Source organism: Thamnophis elegans, chromosome Z, assembly GCF_009769535.1.
Source record: "Thamnophis elegans isolate rThaEle1 chromosome Z, rThaEle1.pri, whole genome shotgun sequence".
NCBI lineage: Eukaryota > Metazoa > Chordata > Lepidosauria > Squamata > Colubridae > Thamnophis > Thamnophis elegans.
In genome coordinates this window covers 142,434,708-142,443,176 of record NC_045558.1, presented here as the reverse complement: position 1 = coordinate 142,443,176, position 8,469 = coordinate 142,434,708, and positions in this window count along the sequence as shown.

Here is an 8,469-nt window from a genome sequence, read left to right as displayed (position 1 = left end):
ATCTAAATCTAAATCTTCTAAAAGAAAATTAAAAAAAACAAAACCTCACCAGATGGAACACTTTCGCTTCTCTTTCTGGAGCCGTCTCCAACTATGTCAGCCCGGGGCGGGCTGCCTGTTTGCTGCCGGTTGGAAGCGCTTCCCTTGAGTCGATCAGGGACTTTGTGATGTCCCTGCGACCAGCAAGGTCTTGTCTTCCCCACCGTCTCTTCGGGATGGTTTAGGTCCTGCCGGACCGTCCAGCGGCAAAAGTGTCATCGGCAGATTTGACTGTCGAGTCCGCACGATGTAACGTTGCGACGTTGGCTCCTCCTTCTCTGCCTGTGGGGTCCTTGGTGCTCTCTGAGCTTGGTGGTTTTCTTGCAGACGTTTCATAACCCCACTAGGGAATTTCATCAGTGCTAGAAATGCAAAGCCCACTCCCTTCTAGCATTGATGGTATTATCTAATTGGGTCGTGAAATGTCTGCAAGAAAACCACCAAGCTCAGAGAGCAACATGGACCCCGCAGTTGTCGTCGTCGTCGTCGTCCTCCTCCTCCTCCTCCACTGGCTGTCCACAACCCTTCCCTCCCTTATAACTGATAAGGTTCCCTCGCTGGGTCGTGAAATGTCTGCAAGAAAACTACCAAGCGCAGGGGGCACCAAGGATCGCACAGTCATCATCGCCCTCTTCCCCTTCCACAAACACCACTCCTTTCTAGCACTAGGACTGAATTAACGCCTCTATGAATCTCATGAATGGTACCTTGGCAGGTGTTGTAACTGCTTGACGGTGCTTCCTCCCATGGTCCTTTCCTTCTTCTTCGCGTTCCTTGGCTCCCAGACCTTGGAAGGGCAATTAGCAACGGCAAATCGGATGGCAATTAGCAAGACAGCCATGGAAAGAGGAAATAAAAAAGGAAGAGGAAGATGGTGAGGCTTCATCCCATCGTTTCTGCCCCATCATTTCAAACCCAGCACCCCAAAAGATCTCTCAGTCGAGGACTCCAGGCACAAGAAGCCACCTCTGAGTAGGTAAGATGGCTCAAGGTAAGAGAGTTAAACTAACTCTCTAACTCTCTTTTTACATAGTTTCCAAAACACCCGAAGGCAGGACGAGAAACAACAGATGGGAACTCATCCAGGAGAGAAGCAATTAAGGAGAAACTTCCTGAAGGTGAGGACAATTAACCAGTGGAACAGCTTGCCACCAGACGTTGCGGTGCTCCAACAGTGGAGGTTTTGAAGAAGAGACTGGATATCTATTTGTCCGGAATGGTATATACCGTATTTCCCTGAAAATAAGACAGGTGTCAGGCCTGCAATTATATTCCTTTTAGAATTTTGGCCTGCCACATTTTCTCATATTTCATTATGCTGTTTCATTAGTATAGTTGATGGGAGGGGGGAATAGAAAGGAGTAGGATTGTGGAATGTGTTTTTTCATTCTTTACTAGAAGCCAAGGTCGTCTTTTGTCTCCACACTTTTACACCTGACTGGAAGCAGCTGGTGTGGATGCCAGCGTGGAAGAAGAAGATTAGACCATGTGATGGATTGTGGGTGTGGGGACAAGATCATGAACTTTTAACTGGGTGGGATTCTCATGTCATTTCCAGAATTGGGATTAACACAGATGTGCTAAGTTGTCTGCTTTATTAAATTGGAACTTTAAGGATCGTTTTGCCTTGGACTCTGATTTAATTCTACATGATACTTGGAACGCTGACAACAGGGTCTTATTTTCTTCTGATGCACGAAATAAGTGCTTGGCCTCATTTTGGGGGAGGGTCTCATTATTTTTGGGCTGCAGGAGGCCCTTATACCTTGGCTCGCAGATCAGCTGATCCAGAGAGGGCCAGAAGTTCTGTCCCTGTTTCTGGCACATTCTTGCCAGCCCTAGCATCACTGGGCCCGCGCTCTGTTTGCGGCCGCCACTAAGAGATGGGCGCAGTAGCTAGGGTTTGTGGGAGCGGCCTCTGCATGGATGGCAGGTGCTTGTGGGGTGCGTGGCGCATGTTTCCCCCCTTCACCCCGCCAGGAAATGGTGGTGACTGGCTGCGCATGCGTTTAAATATTTTAGGAGGGGGCTTATTTTAGCACATGCACTCAAAAGCCCGATTGGGCTTCTTATCCAGGGAGGTCTTATTTTTGAGAAAACAGGGTAGGCTCTCCTGCTGAAGCAGGGGCTTGACTAGAACCTCCAAGGTCCCTTTCAGCTCTATTCTGACTGGCATCAATCTATTTTACAAAGTCATATCAATTGTGGGGTGAGTGAGTGGAGGAAGGAATGTTAGACACACACTTGTTCCAGCAAAATACAGGTGCTTCTTGATTTAACAGACATTCATTTAGTGCTGGTGAAGTTACAGCAGCACTGAAAAAAAGTGACTTATGTCTGTTTTTCACACTTACGACCATTGCAGAATCCCCATAGTCACGGGATCAAAATTGGATACCACGAATGGCAGAAGACATGAGACTGTTTTACTGGAAAGATACAGGTTGATAGATGGAAGTGTACAATTTAAAACTAGTTAAACTTAGGGAAATTTAGCGACAATAGATATAGTCAAATTAATAATTGATAATGATAATAATGTATACAATGTGTATTGTTATGATAAGTAATAATTGGGTATGAATATTGAATGGTACCCATCAAAGGAAGATTAGAAATCCTTTGGATTATAATAAAGGTTAATAAAAAAGAACTAAGTTAGATTCAGTTAAGTTTTGATTATTAGGGGGGGAAATATTATGATACAGGATACAATCAAATAAAGGAGGGATAATGATAATAACGTATATATATGTATGGGTAACAACATAAGGAAATTGGACGTAAATTGTAAACAGTGATTTGGAAAGGAGGATTAGACATTTTTGTTAGTAAATATTATGTGTTTAGCTAGAAGAGGCCATAAGGATTCAGTGTTATTGGAGGATTTTAGAAATATTAAATGAAATGCCAGTATGTGGTTATGTATTAAATTTCTGTATATTTATGATGAAGGACGTTTAAATAATTATAATCAAATATAAATGGAGGTATAAGGGTAACATGTATAAATATTTGAGTTAAAATACTTGAATTGATATGAATTATGCTTGATGACTGTGGAAGAGACGCACGGAAGTCTTTTGTAACCAACTGATACACTTTCTACAGTATGTAAGGAAGGAGGATTCTCTGTTTTGAAAATTGAAAATAAAAAAAAACTTTTTACAAAAAAAAGATTTGGATGCTTGGCAATGGACTCACATTTATGACGGTTGACAGGTGATCCCCTTTTGCGGCCTTCTGAGGAGCAAAGTCAACGGGGAATAGCAATAGCAATAGCAGTTAGACTTATATACCGCTTCATAAGCGGTTTACAGAGTCAGCACATCGCCCCCACAGTCTGGGTCCTCATTTCACCCACCTCGGAAGGATGGAAGGCTGAGTCAACCTTGAGCCGGTGAGATTAGAACCGCTGAACTGCAGATAACAGTCAGCTGAAGTGGCCTGCAGTACTGCACCCTAACCACTGCGCCACCTCGGGAAGCTGGATTCATTGAAAAGCCGTGTTACTTACTTAACAACTGCGGTGATTCACTTAACCATGGTGGCCAGGAAGATCGTCAAATGGGGGCAGAACTCACTGAACCACTGTCTTGCTTAGCAACTGAAATTCTGGCGGTTGTAAGTCGAGAACTGCCTGTAGCCTTAGTCCCATGTGCCTGGATTATTTCACTTACTGTTCCTCTTCTTCTTCTTCCAGCAATAAACGGCAAATGGAACCAGCAGGATGATCAAAAAATCGCAGTCCAGGCATATCGTCCCACAAGATCTGAATCTTTGGTCCAAGCTGGCTCAACAAATGAAGGAAAAGGATGATTAGGTATTTCTGGACAGAACATCTTAGCCTGCTCTGTTCTTCAAGATTTAGATCCTTAGATTTTAGAAATTAGCTGTTAACCGAATTTTGGAAGCTTCTTCTTGGCTAACATTGCATTGCAAGCTAGGCCATACAAAACCTTTGCCAGACCAATTCTCGAATACAGCTCGTCTGCGATTGTGGGTGCACCCCGGTACACCCACATTACACCTATCCTCCGCGAGCTGCACTGGCTGCCTATTGGACTCCGGATGCGTTTCAAGGTGCTAGTCGTTACTTTTAAAGCCCTACATGGTATCGGACCTGGGTACTTGAGAGACCACCTCCTGCCAATTACCTCCCTTCGACCAATCAGATCCCACAGATTAGGCCTCCTCCGGATACCATCAGCCAGCCAATGTCGACTGGCAACTCCCCGGGGGAGGGCCTTTTCTGTGGCTGCTCCGGCCCTTTGGAACGATCTCCCATGGAGATTCAGACCCTCACCACCCTTCAGGCTTTCCGCAAAGCCATTAAGACCTGGCTGTTCCGGGGACTGATGAGTTCCCAGCCCCACTCGAATTGCTGATTGTTGTGTAGTTTTAATTGTCTTTGTATCCTGTCTTGTTCCGTTGTTTTTGTATCCCCCCTTCCCCATATGTCTGTTCGCCGCCCTGAGTCCCTCCGGGAATAGGGCGGCATACAAGTCTAATTAATGGAATGGAATGAATGCTTGAAATCCACACCGCATATCAGATATTAATACAATTAAACAGGTCCAGAACCGTGGTGAAATTCAAATTAGTTACTGTGGGCGAAGCTTGGTGGGCATGGCAGGGGAAGGATATTGCGAAATCTCCATTCCCACCCCACTCTGGGGCCAGCCAGAGTTGGCATTTGCCGGTGTTCTGAACTACCGTACTTTTGGGAGTATAAGACGCACCTTTTCCCTCAAAAAAGAGGCTGGAAATCTAGGAGCGTCTTATACACCGAATACAGCATTTTTGGCCTCCCAAAGCCCTGCCCCCTTCACCAAAATGGCCGTGCATAGCCTTATGGAGGCTTTCAGAGAGCTTCTGGGGGCTGGGGAGGGCAGAAATGAGCAAAAAAAGGCTGTTTTTTGCCGCCCCAGCCCCCAGCAGCACTCTATAAGCCTCCATAAGGCTATGCATGCAATTCTTTTGACAAAAAACAGTCCCGTTTTCTGCTTGTCTTTGGCTCCCCCCACCCCCCCAGGAGCACTCTGCAAGACCTCCCCCCCCCAAGGCTATTCATGCCTTTTTTAAAAAAAATGGGCACATTTTCCCGAAAAACGGGCCATTTTGGGAGGTTTGCAGAGTGGAAAAACTTTTTTTTTCCTTTGGGAAGCTCTTAACTGCTTGATGAGAATTAGATGATCAAGTGCTGTGCCAGGAGAAACAAAGTCTTAGGTGCTGCAGATTGTCAGCGATTTCCTTCTCCAGCACATGGATAAATACACCTGGAAACATCTACCTACCTTCCTACTCTCTCCCTACCTACTTACTGTATTTCTCTCTCTACTACCTGTACCTACCTAGTCTCCCTTTCCCTAACTATCTACTGTATTTCTCTCTTTTTTTCTATTTCTCTCACTATCCTCTACATACTACTTACCTACACACACTCTCTCTCCCTCCCTACCTACTGTATTTCTCTCTCTCTATTTCTCTCTATATATATCCCTTTATCTACCTACCTACCGAACTGCTCTCTTTCTCTCCCTACCTTCCTACTGTACTTCTCTCCTTTCTCTCCCTCTCTATCCCTCTATCTATCTACCTACTTTTTAAAAAAATTGCCTCTTCAAAACCTTGGTGCGTCTTACTCCAGTGCGTCTTATACTCTGAAAAATACGGTGCTCACAATTTCCACTACTGGTTCTCTGAATTACTCAAAATTTCATCTACTGGTTCCCCAGAACCTGTCAGAACCTGCTGGATTTCACCCCAGGTCCAGAGGTATTTCACGAGAAGAGTACTCCACTCCTCTGCTCACGATAGAATCCCTTATGCCACCAGGTGACAACTGCGCTGCTCCAAGCCAATAAGTTCTGTGACTGTAAATTCTCCGGAAAGGATGTGAAATGAGCAGAAATCGCAGTCAATTCATAAAAGGGTTTTTTTGTCGGGAACTAGGAGTTTTCTTCCTGCTCTCGAAGCCTTGGTCAGAACATTCTTGGTCCAAGAATTAAACACACCCAAATGTCCCCCAACTGGCTCACCTGTGACATTCAGACCACTGGCTCCAAGAAGACATGATCCATCGGTTGGTTCTCTCTTCTTCATAACTGCAAGCAAATTCCCCACTGTGGTTGAACGAGGCAAGTAGGATTCTCAGAGAGCCACTTTGAAGAGATCTGCACGTTCACCTGGAACTCTTCAGAAGACACCCTGGCTGGAGTGAATCTCCACCCCATTCTTGTAGAAATGGAACTTCTTCTCGGTGAGGCTTCCTTCAGCTGAGCAAAGGAGGACCAAGCAGTCTTCTTCCTTCACCCTCTGGGACAAAGGATCCAATTTTAGCAGTGGGGGAGGAGGGATATCTGCAGGGAAGATTCACAAGGATAAGGGACCAAGGAACATCATGAGTGATGAAGCAGCGTAGATTTTGTTCAAATAGATCTATGTCGTGGTCAAGAATAGATATGTGGATGTCAACAGAATTAATAGCCCAAAAACACACGAGATTGATATAGAAATGAGTACATGGGCAGATCACGATCCATAATAACGACATGGAAGGGGCAGAGAAAAAGAATGAGTGGACTTTAAGCCAAACATTATTAGATGAAAAGAACTCTCAGCAGTATAAGGAAAAATGATTGACCTTTTTTTCTTTAAAGGAAACAAGAAAGAGGATGCAGCGTTACAAAATGTGTGGGACACTAGCAAATATACATTAGAGGCCTGGCAATGACATATTTAGGGAAAAGGAACAAACAGAATAGACAAACACGAAAGAAACTGAGGAGGAAGACAAGAAGTTAGAGAGAGAGTCGAAAATCGGCCCTTACGGACAAACTGGAAGTCACCATTCCCGAACTTCCAGGTCCCCAGAGGTCCATATTTCACCCTCCGGAGCCTTCAGGGGCCTTCAGGAGGTTTCCCTGAAGGCTCCGGAGGGCGAGAAATGGCCTCAAAAGAAGGCCAAATTCAGCTGGCCAGAACTGTAGGGGTTTCCATAGGTTGGCCATCACAGATATAGGGTCTCCTGCCTGAGCAGGGAATTGGACTAGAAGACCTCCAAGGTCCCTTCTAGCTCTGTTATTCATTTTACTCTGTTTTGGACTGGACTTCACAACTAACAACTACAACAAGAATAATGGAATAGAATGGAATGGAATGGAATGGAATGGAATAGAATGGAATAGAATGGAATAGAATGGAATAGAATGGAATAGAATGGAATAGAATGGAATAGAATAGCCTTTGAATGGTGCTGGAGAAGACTCCTGCGTGTCCCTTGGATTGCAAGGCGATCCAATTGGCCAGTCCTAGAAGAGATCAACCCTGACTGCTCTTTAGAAAACCAGATCCTGAAGTGGAAACTCAAATACTTTGGCCACCTAACGAGAAGGAGGGACTCACTGGAGAAGACCCTAATACTGGGAACGATGGAGGGGAAAGAGAGAGGAGGACAGAGAAGGAGGTGGCTGGATGGAGTCACCGAAGCAGTCGGCGTGAGCTTCAATGGACTCCGCAGGATGGTAGAGGACAGGAAGGCCTGGAGGAACGTTGTCCATAGGGTTGTGATGGTTGGACCCGACTTTGCAACTGACAACAACAACAAGAATAGAATAGAATAGAATATAGGGAAGGGAAGGGAAGAGAAGAGAAGATGGAAGGGACCTGGAGGTCTTCTAGTCCAGCCCCCTGCTCAAGCGGAGAACCTATACCATCTCAGACAAGTGACTGTCAGTCTCTTGTAAAACCTCTAGTGATGGAGGCCCCACGATTTCTGAAGGCCAGCTGTTCCACTGGTTAGTGATAGCATGTTCATGATGTATTAAACAATGAATCTAGCTATAAACTCTCTTACCGATCCAAGAACTCCCAGGAATTACTGTGGAGAAAAGATTGTCTCCCAATGCGGGTTTTTGACCAGCAGCTGCAAACAACTTTCCGGGTTTCATTCGATGTGCAGTGTTGATATTCAAAGTATTTCTTTGCTGCGCTTTTTTCAGGATGGGAAAACCTGACTCATTTTACAATGGAAAATGAAAATTTGTGGCCGATATCTGTCTGGGACCGAACAATTCAAGGTCACCTCCTCTCCTTGGGAAAAAATGCTGTGTGGGGGAGACAAGGAGTCTTGAAGACGGAATTGTCTGTGAACCTGCGATGGAGATAGAAATCGTTTAAACCAGAGGTGAAATGCTACCGGTTCCGCCCAGTTTGGCTGAGCCGGTAGTAAAACAAATGCTTTAAAAAGTAAAAAAAAATAGTTCTGATGATCAGTTGTGACTTTAAAAGTTTTTAAAGTTTTTTAAAGCATTTTTTTACTATCTATTCTCCCGAACCGGTACTTTAAAACATGGTTTACAAAGTTCTTTGAAAGTTGTGCGAACATCAGCTGTGCCTGATTGGCTGTGAGGTTCCTGCTTGTTGTGT